Below are 17,571 nucleotides of genomic sequence, written 5' to 3'. Positions count from 1 at the left end.
CACTGTAAATAAAAATGTTAATAGGATCAACCTTATTCACTATAATGTCCAGCGCCTTGCAAATTTGACCAGGGACGTTGTTGAGGCAATACATCAACAACTGTCAGAAACTTCCCTTATGACACTTCAGAATAGGATAGCGATTGATATGGTCCTGGCAGAGAAAGGTGGAGTGTGTGCTATGTTTGGAGATCTATGCTGCACTTCTATCTCTAATAACACAGGGCCAGATGGATCACTCACTAAGGGGTTAACGAAACTTAGGGCATTGGCGAAAGAATTAAAAGCCCAGTCTGGAGTCTCCAATCCTGTTTTATCCTGGTTACAGGGAGTGTTTGGGAGATGGAGCACATTGTTAGGACAACTTTTGCTGGGTTTGTTCATTTCTGTATCAATTTTTATCACTTGTGGCTGTTGTTGTATTCCATGCATTCGAACGCTGGTCACGAGGACCATAGAGAGAGCCTTTGCTGACCGTGATGAACTGCCTCCGAAATATCAAGCTGTGCAGGCTGTGGAGCAAGACTATCTCACATTACAGGAGGCGGTGAAAGTTGCTGAGATCGATCTGGAGTCTGAAGGGGAATGTGATGGGAAGGAGGGATTGTGAATTAGATTGTTACACATATAATTTTAACCTTGCTTGTAACCTAAATATTATAACCTTGATTGTAGAACAAATATTATAACATTGATTGTAACACAAACATTATTAATCAGATTATAGAACAAGTATTATGAATTAGATTGTAGACCATATGTTAACTTGGGAATTTACTAATGTACGGGGGGTTAGCTAGTTTTTTGCTTGGGGGTAAATGGGATGAAACTTGTAAACGGGCAATGGGATCGGGGTGACGGATGGGGGGTGTACGCAAAGGAGGGTTGGGGGAGCCCTCGCCCACCAGCCGAACTACCCTGTGAACAGAACCCGTATAGAGCTTGGCAATAATAGGCGAACTAATGTAACGCGGTGGTAGCATAGTCAGGGCGAGATTCTCCTCTAAAGAGGACAAAGGAGGGATTGTAAGGTAAAACATCATGAGATGGGAATGTGTAAGGAGTTACCCTGTGCAGGGCTGTAACAAGATGTGAATGCATCCTTGTACTTACAAGATAAGAGAGACATTGATGGATTGAGAGGCAGGAAGCTAGCAGGGAAAGGATAGCAACAGTTTTAGTCATTGGACAAGTAATGATATGATGATGTTCTAAGCACGTATCCAAGGGTATAAAAAATCACCATTTTGCTGATAACGGCAGAATGCATTCTCCAACTAACATTGTTAGTTGCAAGTGTTACAATCCGGTAATAAAGAACAAAGAACCCTGATTTCGACTCAGTCTGGTGTTTGTCTCACTCATTCATGAACAAAGCAGACCTAACAGGTTCCACATGAAAGGTTAGTAAGGAAGGTTCAGTCACTAGGGATTAATAGAGAAATAGTAAGATGGGTTCAGAGGTGGCTGGAGAATAGACAGCAGAGGGTCATGGTGGACAACTGTCTGTCAGGATGGAAGCCTGTGACAAGTGGTGTGCCTCAAGGATCGGTGCTAGGTCCCCTGTTGTTCATAATTTATATTAATGAGTTGGATGATGGGGTGGTTAACTGAATAAGTAAATATGCAGACGATACGAAAATAGGGGGAGTTTGCCTGGAAAATTGGGCTGAAAGATGGCAGATGGAATTTAATGTAGAGAAGTGTGAGGTGCTTCATTTCGGAAAAAATAATTAAAATAGGACATATGTAGTAAAGGGGAGGACATTGGGGAATGCACAAGAACAAAGAGATCTTGGAGTTATGATGCAGCATTCCTTGAAGGTGAATTCCCATGTTGTCAGAGTGGTTAAGAAGGCATTTGGTATGTTAGCCTTCATAAATCATAGCATAGAGTATAGGAGCTGGGAAGTGATGCTGCAACTGTTTAGGCATTGGTGAAGCCATGTTTAGAGTATTGTGTTCAATTCTGGTCTCCAAATTATAGGAAGGATATAGATAAAGTGGAGAGGGTGCAGAGAAGATTTACAAGGATGTTGCCTGGCTTAAAATACCTAGAGTACAGAGAAAGATTGAAGAGGTTAGGACTTTATTCATTGGAACGTAGACGGATGAGAGGGGATTTGATAGTGGTGTTTAAAATTATGAAGGGAATAGATAGACTAGATTCAAGTAGACTCTTCCCATCGAGAGTAGGAGAGGTTGAAACAAGAGGACACAAGTTGAGGGTAAGGGGGCAAAACTTTAGGAGAAACATTAGAGGATGTTTCTTCACTCAGAGAGTGGTGGCTGAATGGAATAATCTTCCGGAGGAAATAGTTGAGGCAGAGTCAATTCTTCCATTTAAGAGGAAGCTGGATATATACATGGATAAGAGAGGGTTGGAGGGTAATGGGTGGAGAATAGGCAGGGGGATCTAACAGAGTTGTTTGAGTGTGCCGGCGTGGCCTTGAAGGGCTGAGATGGGCTGTTTCCATGCCATAAACTGTTATATGGTTTTAAATGGGGACCTTCTAATTCTAAGACTGTGCCCTCTTGTTCTGGATTCACCCACCAAGGGAAACATCTTATTCACATCTACTCTGTACAATTGTTTTAGCATTTGTTTTAGTGGAAGAGAACTGTTTTGGATAAGAAGCAGAGGACCCTCGGATTCATGCTGGTGTTGAATCAAGGTGTGAAGAGATTCTACATCCATGATAGCAGGTGACATCAAATTCCTTGATCTTGCTGAACATTTTACAACATTAAACAACTTCTCCTTCAACTTCAGTCAGACCAGTGGTGTGGCTTTGGGCACATACACGGGCTCAAGCGATGTCTGCCTTCTGTGGTATATGTGGAATAATGTTTCAGTCTTAATTGGTACTTCCCTCAAATCTTTTGGCCAACATTGATGGCTGAATTGGTGATGATCCGGCACATTCGGAACTCAACAATGTCATTTATTTTGCTGTAATTTCCAGCCTGATCTCATCTTCACACTTTCCATCTCCAACTTTGTATTTAAATCTCTGTCACTTTCTCAGAGGATAAGCTTGTGAAAACAGCCATTCTAAGCTCACAGACTTCCACAACTATCTCCATGGTACTTCCTCCATGCTGCCTCCCTTTAATTGAATGCGTTCAGTGCCCCCATCACTATTCTACTCACTCTGACAAAGTGGAGCCTTCCGTTTACCGTTGTTGTGGAACCCTTGAGCATGTCTCATGTATTTCTATACCTCTACTCCCAAACTCCCTCTCCTCCTGGACAGAAGGATGGTACAGATATCCTGGTCCTCGCCTTCCAGGTTACCAGCCATTGAATTGAATGGATCATCCTTTGCGAATTCTATTGTCTTCAATAAGATACCACCACCAGACACACATTCCCCAACCATTTCAACATTTTGAAGAGAAACAAACTGTCTTGCCAGGCAAAGCAAGAACTGCTTTCACTTCTTCCAATATAGTGTATTGTATGCAGATATTCATGATGTGCTCCCAACCTCATTGGGAAAATTAAGCACAGATTGTGCGCTTGCTTTGTGGAGCACCTCCATGCAGTCCATGGGAATGATCTTGCATTTCCTTCCACTTTAATTCTTCATCAAAATCCCACTCTGAAGTGTCTGTTATAGCAGCCGCCATTTAATGTTTAACATTCCTGTTATTGTCACATAATATACTCCAACTTGTGTCAGCCATAATGGAACACGGAGTTGCCATGAGCATTGACCGGCACTCCTAACAATAAGGGAATGAGTAGAAAAAGAGAGCCCCTTCAGAGACATTGAGTGTCTGTGGATTCACCTCCAATGCTCCCGCAGCCTCTATAGCTGCACAGACTCCTGTTCAAGCCCTCGGCAGCCCGGGATCCAGGACAAGATCTCCAATACAATCAGTGCCCACGGCCCATCAGGATTCCTTTTTGCCTCAGCACCCTCTCGAATCCCAGTTCCTATACCTGATTCCCATGAGCCAGACGCCAGCAGCCAGAGCCTGCTGTGAGTCTTTCAACCGCAAGTCACTAGCAGACCACTGCCTGTCCGGGTCCTTCAGCTGCTGAGCCCCTCTTGATCTGCTGCCGTGGTTACCCCCCCCCCCCCCCCCCACCACCCATAGGGCCATTTCCCATTTAAAACAGCTAATTTAAAAAATACTGAAGAAATGTCTGTGGTGCGCTGTGGTGTAGCAAACAACACAAAACTCAATACACTCTACCACAGGCTTTAATCAGTTTAAAGTAGAAAGCACCAGATATGTGTGTATCCACCGGTTCCACATGCCCGTCTGGTTTAGGATCGTCTTTATATGGGCCAGCGATTGACAGTTGGCAAGGTGGGGACAGCTCTCAGGTTACCTACCTGCAGGTACAATGGTTGCCCCCTGCAGTAGGCCGGTAGGAGTGCCGCTATAGTGGTGGCTATATCACCACATTGACTCCACATCTCTGTGATAAATGCCCAATCTTTCTTCTTGAGATTATGTACAGTACCTTAATTCCAAAATTCCAGCCTTGGAATCTTGGCCTTCAACCCCTTTTAAAATCTGATGCATTAAAATAAAATCACCAGTCATTCTCCTAAACTCCAATGGGTACAGGAAAATGCTATTCTCCACATCCCAGGATAAATTAGCTGCCTTGGTTTTCTCTGGAACATTCTGTCAAAAAGTTTCGGACTCCCTATTTTCTGCTGCTTTGCTTTGAAACAAAATGTCATTAAAAGCCAATTTGTACATAATTAGGCTGTTGTTCCTCACAAATGATTTGTATGTGATGTTTTATAATTCCATTCTAAAGTGAATCAGAATGACTTATCCGCTAAAATATGCTGGATAACGAGATTATTACTTCAGACCTGGTTCACTGAGATCTCTTTCTGACTTATTCTTCATTTAAAGTTGTATCTGATTCTTTCCACCAGAACTTACATTGAAATTAGAAACATTTTTTGCTCTAAGATAACCTGGTTCAGAGAAACTTAATTTACCAAATACTATTCAAGATATGTTTTGTACATATTTGGATCTTTGCAGTTCTCCAGAATTTGATGTGAATAAATCTTAAACTTAATCACAGGTCAAATCTGCATAATTCCAACTCGATAAAGAAAAATGTTATCTCACTATTTTATGTGGAACATTGCAGTTCAGTTAACAACTTTGACCTGGATTTATCAAAGTACATGTTGGAATTTGTCTCCTTTCAACAAGAAGCATGCAATCTACCCCTAACTGTCCATTCTCCCCCAATCTCTGTGAAGAATCACCCTGCTTTTAAACATGGTCATCAAACAGGCAAAAATGAAATTAAATATACAGCATCTGTACACTGGATTAATTTGTCTTGAGCTGTTACATTTTGCCTGAAATAATTCCTTCATATTCATAGTAAATCTAGATGTTATCATTAAATATGATATTGGATCACTTGCATTTCAAAGATAACATGTATCCAGAACACTTATTCAAATTTAAAAAATGCTAACTTATTCAGTTGAATTACATGAAGAAAAGTTCTGTGGTTCAGTAAATTAGGTAAGTTATATTGTTACAGAATTTATCTATTGCACAATGAGGAAAGGCATATTTGAGGGAACACTCTCAACTCAGTTGATTCACCCATTTTCTAAACTGAGTAGAAGGGAGCAGTATCTGGCAGATTTTCATAATAATAATTATTTCCTATTTTCTCCGCAGCATTATTTTGGAATAAGAGGAGAGAGCTTTCCCTTCAGTGACCTCCACATTAATGTTCTTATTCTTTACTTGCGTAAATAACAAGATCATATCTTGTCATGATATTTTTGTGTTTGTTCAACAAGCGCTTTGATGGTTGTGGAAAGTGCACATTCTAATACGTCCCAATCTAAGCAAACAAGCCAGATGGTTGCATGCCTATCAGGTCATGACTTTTCAGTCCAGTTTTCAATAAAGACAAGGCATTGATTTCCTGACTGACCTTGGATCATGTCTGAGCAATCAACGTTCAGTCCAAGCTTGAAGAACAACAGATCATCGTCCATCTTACACAATGTGGTTGGATCAAATCCAAATATTTTCATTTGTCATTATGTTGTTCATAGTCTTTTCACATAATCTGGTCAGCATGCCATGTACTGTAGCTTCCTAGATCTAAGATTCCATTTATAGTCATGTCCACAAAATACTGAAATCTTTTTCCTTTGCCTTGCCTGGTAAAGGCACACAAAGAAACATCACTAGACAAGCTCCGCTAGCAAGATTTTAAAAAGTGAAGCAAAAATGTTGGAGACAGTGTCCATGGATATCTCCAATGCCACCTCCTCTTGCGCCTCTGTAACACCTGTAGAGGCCAGGCACTCTATCCTCTCCAGCAATGAACTTGAGCTCAAGGCATCCACTTTGCACCTCCTTTATCCCTGGTTTAATTCTTTACAATAACTAACTAACACTCCTGCATTAAGAATATATGGTTTAAAAGACAAAAGAGTGCAAAATGTAAAGCAATTTGAAAACAAATCTGTTTTTAATTATTAAAAGTTCACTTTAATCAAGTAATTCCCATAGCTTACAAAATTTAAATATAAATTTGAACCCCTGTCGCTGGCACTTTAACAATGTTGTGCTGGCTGCTACACTAAGCATGCCACTGTCATAATTAACACCACACCCCCAAGTTTACAGATAAAACTTTACAAGTATACCTAATACTAATAAAGACATAAATTCCTATTAGGCAGGGATAGGGGAGACACGGGGAGAGTCGCCCCAGCGGTGAGCGGCATTCGCCAGCTCTTCATCCTGGTGTTCCAGTCAGACCCTCGGTACAAACCGACTTACCTCCACACAAATGTCCCGATCAGGCCTCTGGCACACCTTCCCCACGCTGACAACCCAATTCACCTCCACGCAAGTGTCCCGGTCAGGCCTGTGGCACACCTTCCCCACGCTGACAACCCAATTCACCTCCACGCAAGTGTCCCGGTCAGGCCTCTGGCACACCTTCCCCACGCTGACAACCCAATTCACCTCCACGCAAGTGTCCTGGTCAGGCCCTCGGTGCACCTTCGCCACACTGACAACCCAACTCACCTCCCTGCAAGTGTCCCAGTCAGGCCCTCAGTGCTCAGGGTCTTCCATTACTTCAAATTTATTTGTCATATTTTGCCATAAGGCATACAAGCCAAAACCATTTCCTGCAATGAAGAATTTCAAGTTTTAACAGCCTTTGTGGAACAAATTATAGAAAACCAATCCCAGCCTCACCAATGAATGAATTAATGAATGAATGGAGAGGTACTTACATTAGGGCTGTACGATGCACAGATGCAACTTATTATACGGTGATCATCAACACTCTTTCTTTGGCTTGGCTTCACGGACGAAGATTTATGGAGGGGGTAAATGTCCACGTCAGCTGCAGGCTCGTTTGTGGCTGACAAGTCCGATGCGGGACAGGCAGACACGGTTGCAGCGGTTTCAGGGGAAAATTGGTTGGTTGGGGTTGGGTGTTGGGTTTTTCCTCCTTTGCCTTTTGTCAGTGAGGTGGGCTCTCAGCTCTCAGCATGACACTATTCACAGATTAAAAAACAAACACATGGCTAAGGTTATCTGAATTTTGGTAATTGCATCTCTTACCAAATGAATCCTAGCTGTAATAAGTTGAAAATAAAAGTATTTGGACAAGAAAAGTAAGATAACAATTTAAATAAAGTTTTACAATATCTCCACCCAATGAGGGGAGAAATGATGAAATATCAAGATAAGCTATCCAGTATCTTAAAAGAGGATACCAAAACTTTTCTCAGATTTATGAAGAGTTAAAGAGGGAACATTTGAGTGTTGGAAAACAACACTGGAGAGGTAGTGGGGAACAAAGAAATGGTGGATGAATTGAACAGAAATTGCCGGGGTTGGTGATAGAGGCTCATACAAACGGGACATTCAAAAGACTCTTAGGCTCATGGATATTAGAGGGTTATGGGCCTTAGCTAAGGAAAAATTAGATTGCTGTGGAATAGGTTTACATAGGTTGGAACAACATCGTGGCCTAAAGAGGTTTTTATATTCCATTCCAAATCTTGACAAAAACTACTGTCGTATCTGCATTCCAGGCATTTATCATTCTTTGTAAAAATAAAATGCCTTGCATAAACAAAAGTATTCATTATCTATTTAATAAATATTGCCAAATTGTGAAATGCTGCAATTCGTGTCACATAAGGTTATGGGGTTGCACATTTTCCACATGTTCCTAATAAGCACTGGCAATGATTGGTGCCTGCTTGTTTCTGTCAGGAACTGCAAGAGTGGGACTTGGAACCAAGAAGAGGAGGGTTTAAAAAGCTCCAGGAAAGGTAGGCATTTGTCTGTTTCTCGTCGAGAACTGCAGGAATAGACCTTGGAATGAGAAGATGCACATTTTAAAAGAGTCAGGAAAGCTGGATCCTTGTTTTACATTTCTCCATTAGCTAATTTAGATGTAACCAATAAAGGGAAGGGTGCTGAAGTGGAGCAACCACTGTGGGAGTGGCCAGTATAAGAGTGGGGATTTTGAGACTTTGGTTCGAGAGGCGGCGGTGCAGGATTCAGTTGAGTTGAACAACAAAATAATTCAGCAAGAAGTCAAAGGTGAGGACAGGTTTTTATATTTTATCTTTGCTATACAAAGTATGCTGTTTGACCTGCAGAGTTTTTCCAGCATTGTGTTTTTACTTCAATCACTGTGCACGCAGACTTTAGTGTTTCACTCCTTACAAACAGAGTGAGGGAATTGGAGCTAGAGTTGGATGAACTCCGGATCATTTGAGAGGCCAAGTCAACAGTATCAGGAATGAAATCTTATCAAGGAAGCAGAAGGAAGATAGCTGGGTGTTAATCAGCAAAACTCAAAACGGTCAACCAGTTTACCTATCTCGGCTGCACCATATCATCAGATGCAAGGATCGACAATGAGATAGATAACAGACTCGCCAAGGCAAATAGTGCCTTTGGAAGACTACACAAAAGAGTCTGGAAAAACAACCAACTGAAAAACCTCACAAAGATAAGTGTATACAGAGCCGTTGTCATACCCACACTCCTGTTCAGCTCCGAATCATGGGTCCTCTACCGGCATCACCTACGGCTCCTAGAACGCTTCCACCAGCGTTGTCTCCGCTCCATCCTCAACATCCATTGGAGCGCTTTCATCCCTAACGTCGAAGTACTCGAGATGGCAGAGGTCGACAGCATCGAGTCCACGCTGCTGAAGATCCAGCTGCGCTGGGTGGGTCACGTCTCCAGAATGGAGGACCATCGCCTTCCCAAGATCGTGTTCTATGGCGAGCTCTCCACTGGCCACCAAGACAGAGGTGCACCAAAGAAAAGGTACAAGGACTGCCTAAAGAAATCTCTTGGTGCCTGCCACATTGACCACCGCCAGTGGGCTGATCTCGCCTCAAACCGTGCATCTTGGCGCCTCACAGTTTGGCGGGCAGCAACCTCCTTTGAAGAAGACCGCAGAGCCCACCTCACTGACAAAAGGCAAAGGAGGAAAAACCCAACACCCAACCCCAACCAACCATTTTTCCCCTGCAGCCGCTGCAACCGTGTCTGCCTGTCCCGCATCGGACTTGTCAGCCACAAACGAGCCTGCAGCTGACGTGGACTTTTACCCCCTCCATAAATCTTCGTCCGCGAAGCCAAGCCAAAGAAAGAATCAGGAGCAGGAAAGGGAACAGGCCATGGATGCACAAATATAGGCAACAAGGTGCAAATGATGTATTCGAGGAGTATAAAAAAATACAGGAAAAAATTTAAACAGGATATCAAGTGGACTAAAAGAAAACATGAGGTTGATTTGTCATACAAGGTGAAGGAGTATCCTAAGGGCTTCTACCGGTATATTAAGAGCATGTGGCAGATGATGTTTGTGTTCGTACACCATCATGTTGAAATAATGAGACCACACCTGAAGTTGTCAGCCAGCAAAGAGTGTTTATTACAGTGTTATCAGGCTTGATATAGACACACATGTGACCTGGTGTTAATATATCTGAAGTGCTAATGACCTCATGACACAGCTACGTTGAGTAGGCCAGGGCTTCTCAGTAGACCTACGGGAGTTGCTGAGTCATTATGCCTCATGGCTATAGTGGCTAGTTGCCAGTAGATGGAGGCTGTTGTGTCTAGCTGTCACAAGACAGGAGCTGTTAGCGCTGGTTCTGCCCACTCCCTCCAACCATACCATTACACAGCTCCCTCCAGAATCAGCGGTAAATGATCAACTGGCTCAGCAGTTCTGAATTAGTGTGAACATTCCGCCATAGAGAGTGAAACTGACTTGCCATTTGTGGTGCCGTGCCGGTGCATCGTGTATGAAGCCTGCTGGGGGAGGAAGTAATATGTATAACGGGGCTCAATCTAGTAGAAAGCAATTATTGACAACACGAATAAATACAGTAGGAATCGTGAGACACTTAAAGTATTCAAAAGGTAAGCACAGACAGTTGCAAAAAGTCAAGAGTTGATTACAGATAATTACAGTTTAGGCACATGAGAAATCCAGAACATATCAAACATTTGAGATGCATTACCAAAACTGAAAAACCATACTGTAAGCAGGTTGTTGGTAATTGTGAGAGTCTATAATACTAATCTCAAAGTCTGGTAGGAAAACATTAACTGTAGAAAGTCAAGTAGCAGCTAAAGTCTTTAATGACACACAGGAGATGATAGGTGGCGCTCTGCGGAGCGACTCCATTGCTGCTTAATATCTGTAGTGTCATACAGACGGTGACAGGTGGTACTGTACTGAGCGACTGTCCATCATTGCTGTAAAGTCTGCTGGCTGGCCGCCACGCTGGTAGGCTGTGCTATGCTGAGCAGTGCTGTATTGGGACAGAAAAACCTGTACTATCTGCTTGGTCATCAGGAAAAGTCATCAGTAGCATTAACAACAGACAATGTTGTACTGAGTGGTGCCGCGCTGGGACTGAAAAACCTGTATTATCTGCCTGGTCGGAAGGAAAAGGTCACAGTAGCATCAACGACAGGTGGCTCTTTTATTCTTTAGTTCGCAGGTTACCTGGATCACAGAATCTTCCATCGGAGGGTGGCTGGCTACCCTCTGGGTTGTGTGATCTTTTCATGGGAGAGTAAGTGGTTGTCCCCCGTATCGCGGGCTTCTTCTCTCGAGGTCGGGTTGCTGGTCATTTCCGGGTCGAGTGGTCTTTGAGGGAGGCTGGTGAAACATCCCTCCAGTCACAGCTGCTGAGATACAAATCTCCCAAAGTGTGAACAGGCAAGTTTTAAATCTCTGTGCTGCCGGCTGCAGACAACTTGCTGATAAACAACCACTTCAGCGTAATGACGTGCGGGATGTGGTTAACATTCTGGAGAAACTGTGGTGCTAATGCTATGTTGTGTCGAGCAAAAGCACGCAGCCTTTTGATGTCTGCAGATGGTTTAAAATGTTGCTGATAAGCGTTCTCCTGACCTTGCCACCTGTTGGCCAGACTTGTTGCGCAGTTCACGAGGCACACTAGACAACCACTTGGCCTACTCCGAGTCACCAAAGTGAGTGAGTAGGTTGTAAAATAGTTTTTCAAATGTCCAAACCATTACCTTCTAAGACGCCCCTTGCTGTTTGTTCGGTCGATCATGAAGGGAAAAGCGATTGGTCTCCTGGTTATTTATTTGCTGACCTGTGATGTGATACTGATTGATTTACAGTCATATGTAGCTACGGTTGACTGAAGCAGTGCAAAATAATAATGCATGGAGATTTTAATCTTACTTTTGATTCAAAACTAGATAGATCAGGTTAAAAATAAAGCAGTTAAAATCATGACAGATTTAATGAATGAGATGAGACTTGTTGATAGTTGGAGGAAAATTCATCCAAATGATAGGGACTATTTTTAAAATTCTTTTAGACATAAGATGTATTCACATATTGATACATTTTTAGTCTCTACACAATTACAAGCTAGAGTTCATAAGATTGAATATCAAGCAAGAATGTTATCAAAATAAGAACAAAATATAGGTTATAGATGGAAATTTAATACAGTACTTCCAAAGAGGAAGGACTTTTATGAATTTATAAGACAAGATAGTTTTTTCTAGAAATTAATGAACACAGTAGCAAATAAATAAAGCCTATTTAAAAGGACATCTCCATCGGGCACACAAAACTCAAAACGGTCAACCAGTTTACCTATCTCGGCTGCACCATTTCATCAGATGCAAGGATCGACAATGAGATAGACAACAGACTCGCCAAGGCAAATAGCGCCTTTGGAAGACTACACAAAAGAGTCTGGAAAAACAACCAACTGAAAAACCTCACAAAGATAAGCGTATACAGAGCCGTTGTCATACCCACACTCCTGTTCGGCTCCGAATCATGGGTCCTCTACCGGCACCACCTACGGCTCCTAGAACGCTTCCACCAGCGTTGTCTCCGCTCCATCCTCAACATCCATTGGAGCGCTTTCATCCCTAACGTCGAAGTACTCGAGATGGCAGAGGCCGACAGCATCGAGTCCACGCTGCTGAAGATCCAGCTGCGCTGGATGGGTCACGTCTCCAGAATGGAGGACCATCGCCTTCCCAAGATCGTGTTATATGGCGAGCTCTCCACTGGCCACCGTGACAGAGGTGCACCAAAGAAAAGGTACAAGGACTGCCTAAAGAAATCTCTTGGTGCCTGCCACATTGACCACCGCCAGTGGGCTGATATCGCCTCAAACCGTGCATCTTGGCGCCTCACAGTTTGGCGGGCAGCAACCTCCTTTGAAGAAGACCGCAGAGCCCACCTCATTGACAAAAGACAAAGGAGGAAAAACCCAACACCCAACCCCAACCAACCAATTTTCCCCTGCAACCACTGCAACCGTGTCTGCCTGTCCCTCATCGGACTTGTCAGCCACAAACAAGCCTGCAGCTGACGTGGACTTTTACCCCTCCATAAATTTTCGTCCGCGAAGCCAAGCCAAAGAGATTTAAAAGGACAAATAATAAGATAAAGAAGGAATTTATGAAAGAAGTAGATCAATTAGACAAAGATATATTGTATTTAGAAAATAAATTGCATGTTCATAAAAATGAAGAGAAACTAAGATTATTGGAATTAAAAAAAGAAACTTAATACAATACAATCTTATAAAGTAGAAAGAGATGTATTGTGCACATGACAGAACTATTATGAATTAGGTGATACCATTTAGCACGGCAACTCAAAATAGGGCAATTATCAAGAAGAATTATAGCAACAAAAAGAGAAACTGATCAAATTACATATAAAATGCAAAGAAATTAATGATAATTTTAGGAATTTTTATAAACAATTGTAGCAGTCCGAATCTTTAAAGGGTGAGGAAAAATAGATGAGCATCTTTCACAAGTTACGTTGCCTCAATTAAATGTCAATGAAAAAAGGGAATTATCTATTTCCTTTATGAATGTTGAAGTATATGCTATTTTGATGTCTTTGCCAAATAATAAGGCTCCGGGAGAGGACTGTTTCATTCCAGAGTTTTATAAAGAATTCAAGCAGTTGTTAATTCCTGTTTTTATGGATCTTTTGGATCAAATGAAAATCTATCAGAATCTTTTCATTAATAAGTTATTCCTAAAAAAGGGAAAGTTATGAAATAGAGATTATAAAATTGTATCCAAATTATTAGCTTACAGATTAACTAAATCTTTACCTAAATTAATAAATATGGATCAGACTGGCTTTATTTAACATAGAAGATCTGTGGACAATATAGTTAAATTTATGTCTATTAAATGTAGCCCAGAAAGAAAAAAATACCAGCAGTAGCAGTGGCTTTAGACGCAGAAAAAGTGTTTGATAGGTTAGGATTATACTTTTTATTTAAAGTATTGAATGTTATGTTATATGTTATGTTTTCAAATTTCCAAATGATTTTATAAATTGGATAAGCCTTGTATAATTATCCAAAAGCTAAAGTGGTCACGAATAGGCAAATATCGAAACTTTTTCCATTAGAAAGGTCATCTAGACAAGGATGCCCATTATCACCATTTTTATTTGCATTGGCTAATGAACCATTGGCAGAAGTGATAAGAAGAGATAATGAGATTAAAGGCTTTACGATAGAAGATTGAGAACATAAAATTAGCTTGTTTGCAGATGATGTTTTATTATATCTTACAGAACCAGAAATAACTTTGAAGAAAATAATTGTACGATTGACAGAATATGGTTTGATATCAGGTTATAAAGTCAATGTAGGAAAGAGTGAAGTGATGCCTATGAATGATGGGGACTATACATTAAGTAAGCAGGTGATGAAGTTTAAGTGGGAAAAAGCAATTAAATATTTAGGAATTAATATTGATAGATATTTAAATAATTTATTTAAATTGAATTATCTACCATTACAAAAAAAAAGATTTAAAGAGATGGAAAGATTTACCAATAACTTTAATAGGAAGGGTAAATTATATAAAGATGAGTATTTTTCCAAGGTTGCAATATTTATTTCAATCGTTACCCATTCCTATACCATCAATGTTTTTTCAAGAATTAAATAAACGTGTAAGAAAGTTTATTTGGCATAGTAAAATGCCAAGGATAGCTTTGTGAAAATTAACTTGTAAATTTGATTATGGAAGATTACGATTATCGAATTTTAAAAATTATTACAAAGCAGCTCAATTAAGATTTCTATCCTCCTGTTATCAAATTGGGGAGAAGATGGCGTGGGTACAGATTAAAATGAATAATGTAAGAGAAATAATCCAGAACATTTTTTTGTATAAATGGAACAGGGAACTTTTGAAATAAGTACCGATTTTAAAACATTTATTCAAGATATGGAATGGAATTCATATAAAAAGAGGAATTAAGAACAACCAAATAGCTAAGATGATGTTAAAGCAGAATCCACTTATTCCTTTTACTTTAAATGATAATTTCTTTGATATCTGGCACAATCATGGGATAAAGAGGGTAAAAGATTGCTTCTTAGGTTTTTTTTGACTTTTGAACAAATGAAATACAATATACCACATAAAACTATTTTTTCATACTATCAGCTTAAATCATATTTAAAAAAGAAATTATGCATGAATTTTAGACTTCCAGAATAGAGAACATTTGAGTATTTAATAATTCATACATTTATTACTAATATGTATATACAGTTACAAGACACAATGCAGAAAAAGGAACAATCTAAGTTTTTAAAAAATGGGAAAAAGATTTAAATGTACAAATTCATGATGAGACCTGGTCAAGATTGTGCCAGGAGAGTGTAGCCAATACAATTAATGTTAGATATCAAATGGTACAATATAATTTTTTATACCAATTATACTACACTCTGTATAAATTACATGGACTTAATTCAACTTGTTCTGACAAATATTTCAGATGTTACAAAGAAACAGGAACCTTATTACATGCAGTTTGGTCTTGTGAGAACATTTTGGGAGGATTTGAATATATTATTGGATCAAATTATGAAGATAGATACCAAATGATCCCAGAATATTTTTGCTTGGTGATTTATGTTTCATTGATACTAAATTGGTTAGATAAATATCAACAAAAATTTTTGAGTGTAGCAATAGCGGTGGCACAGAAATGTACAGCCGAAACACAGAAGTCAGATAATTTTATTAGGTTGGATAGATGGCATTCGGAAATTCAAACTTGTAGACCATTAGAAAAGATTACATAATTTAAGGAATCAACCTGAAAATTTTTATATGACTAGGAAATCAAATATGGATTTCATCAGTAAGAGTCCACCCACGTTGTCCATAACACCCACTCCTCCCAATTAATGTGTAAAGGATAAAATAATATGTTAGGAATGATAAATTTAGTTGTGTTCTTTTTTTTTCTTGGGGAGGGGGAATAAAAAGAAAAATATAACATTTTGTATTGTTTTTATGATATTGTCTTGTTATATGATGAAGAATTTATATGTACATATGGATGCAAATGAAAAATAAAATTTTCAAAAAAAGAACCAGTGGCAGGTCCATTGTTTGTCATCTATATAAATTATCTGGATGATAATGTGGGAACTTGGATCAACAAGTTTGTAGATGCCACAAAAATTGGAGGTGTAGTGGAGAGTGAGGAAGGCTTCCAAAGCTTGCAGAGGGAACTGGACCAGCAGGAAAAATTGGCAGAAAAATGGCAGTGATAATTTAATGTAGACAAGTGATGTGTTGATTTTTTGAAGGTGTGACAGTGTATGTTTTTGGGAGATAAATTGAGAAAGGTTTGTTACAGGAGGGTTAAGGTAGAGTTAAAACAGATCTTATTTAAAATACTGGAACTCGGCTACATGGTAGACGTATCGGCTCCAGAGCTTTTAAAAGAGCTTGAAGAGTGCTCAACTAACTTCACTAATGGATTGTTGTTTGGAAAAGGCATGTTGGAGCCGCTGCTGTCTTGAAGAGAACTTGCTGTTCTGAGAGGGTCATGTGGTTTTACAAGGAGAGAGAGAGAAACAAGCTTTCTCTGAGAGAGAGAGAGAGAGAGAGAGAGAGAGAGAGAGAGAGAGAGAGAGAGAGAGAGATCACTTCAAGCTGGGACTGGAACAGGACAAGCTGGCAAGGTTTTGGAAAAACTCCATTTTGGAAGACAGCTTGGTCAAAGCCTTTATGGTTCATGCAAGAGGAGAGGACTGGATGTCTAATGTTTCACTTGAAATATAGGAAACAAAAAGGAACTTTGTGGTGACCTGAAAGAAAGATGTTTTCATCTAGAGAACCTTGAAGGGGCAAGTTTCACCAGCAAGACTCTGAGATGATTGATGGAAGTTCATCAGTTGTGGATATCCTGGAACAACTGTGTGCAGTTTTGGTCACCGAATTATAGGAAGAATATAACCAAAATAGAGAGAGTGCAGAGAAGGTTCACGAGAATGTTGACAGGATGTCAGGGTTTGAGTTACAGAGAAAGCTTGAGCAGCCTGGGTCTTTAAGTAACCATTTGTCATGGTTGAGGGTTGAGGTTGAGGGTTCCAGAAGTCTGGAAGGCTGGCGGCAAAACTCTGCATGCCAAACTGCATGAGTTTTTCAAGCTTTGTTGGGACCAAGGTAAACTGCCTCAGGATCTTCGTGATGCCACCATCATCACCCTGTACAAAAACAAAGGCGAGAAATCAGACTGCTCAAACTACAGGGGAATCACGTTGCTCTCCATTGCAGGCAAAATCTTCGCTAGGATTCTACTAAATAGAATAATACCTAGTGTCGCTGAGAATATTCTCCCAGAATCACAGTGCGGCTTTCGCGCTAACAGAGGAACCACTGACATGGTCTTTGCCCTCAGACAGCTCCAAGAAAAGTGTAGAGAACAAAACAAAGGACTCTACATCACCTTTGTTGACCTCACCAAAGCCTTCGACACCGTGAGCAGGAAAGGGCTTTGGCAAATACTAGAGCGCATCGGATGTCCCCCAAAGTTCCTCAACATGATTATCCAACTGCACGAAAACCAACAAGGTCGGGTCAGATACAGCAATGAGCTCTCTGAACCCTTCTCCATTAACAATGGCGTGAAGCAAGGCTGTGTTCTGGCACCAACCCTCTTTTCAATGTTCTTCAGCATGATGCTGAACCAAG

At 40.5% G+C, this 17,571-nt stretch overlaps 1 protein-coding gene and 1 long non-coding RNA gene across 8 annotated transcripts in view; one reads left to right on the top strand and one right to left on the bottom strand.

The window, feature by feature from the left end:
- The first annotated feature begins 8,289 nt into the window (after nt 1-8,289).
- Nucleotides 8,290-17,571, top strand: part of asmtl (acetylserotonin O-methyltransferase-like) — an 83,558-nt gene continuing 74,276 nt past the window's right edge. For 3 of the 7 annotated variants that reach the window (XM_069891986.1, XM_069891983.1, XM_069891981.1), the window contains exon 1: nt 10,776-11,003. The gene's annotated coding sequence lies outside the window, so the exon portion shown is untranslated. Of the gene's footprint in view, nt 8,325-8,356; nt 8,599-10,775; nt 11,004-11,409; nt 11,527-17,571 lie in introns of those variants that run through there. The other 4 variants (XM_069891987.1, XM_069891982.1, XM_069891990.1 and 1 more) reach the window with 3 other exon arrangements.
- On the bottom strand, nt 9,926-11,600 carry LOC138739611 (uncharacterized). The gene is made up of 2 exons (XR_011342340.1): nt 11,036-11,600; nt 9,926-10,838 (listed from the first exon to the last, which is right to left on the bottom strand). It is a non-coding gene; the product is annotated as an uncharacterized lncRNA (long non-coding RNA).

This window comes from Narcine bancroftii, chromosome 7 (genome assembly GCF_036971445.1).
Source record: "Narcine bancroftii isolate sNarBan1 chromosome 7, sNarBan1.hap1, whole genome shotgun sequence".
Taxonomy (NCBI): domain Eukaryota; kingdom Metazoa; phylum Chordata; class Chondrichthyes; order Torpediniformes; family Narcinidae; genus Narcine; species Narcine bancroftii.
This window is presented reverse-complemented; position numbering and strand designations above follow the sequence as displayed.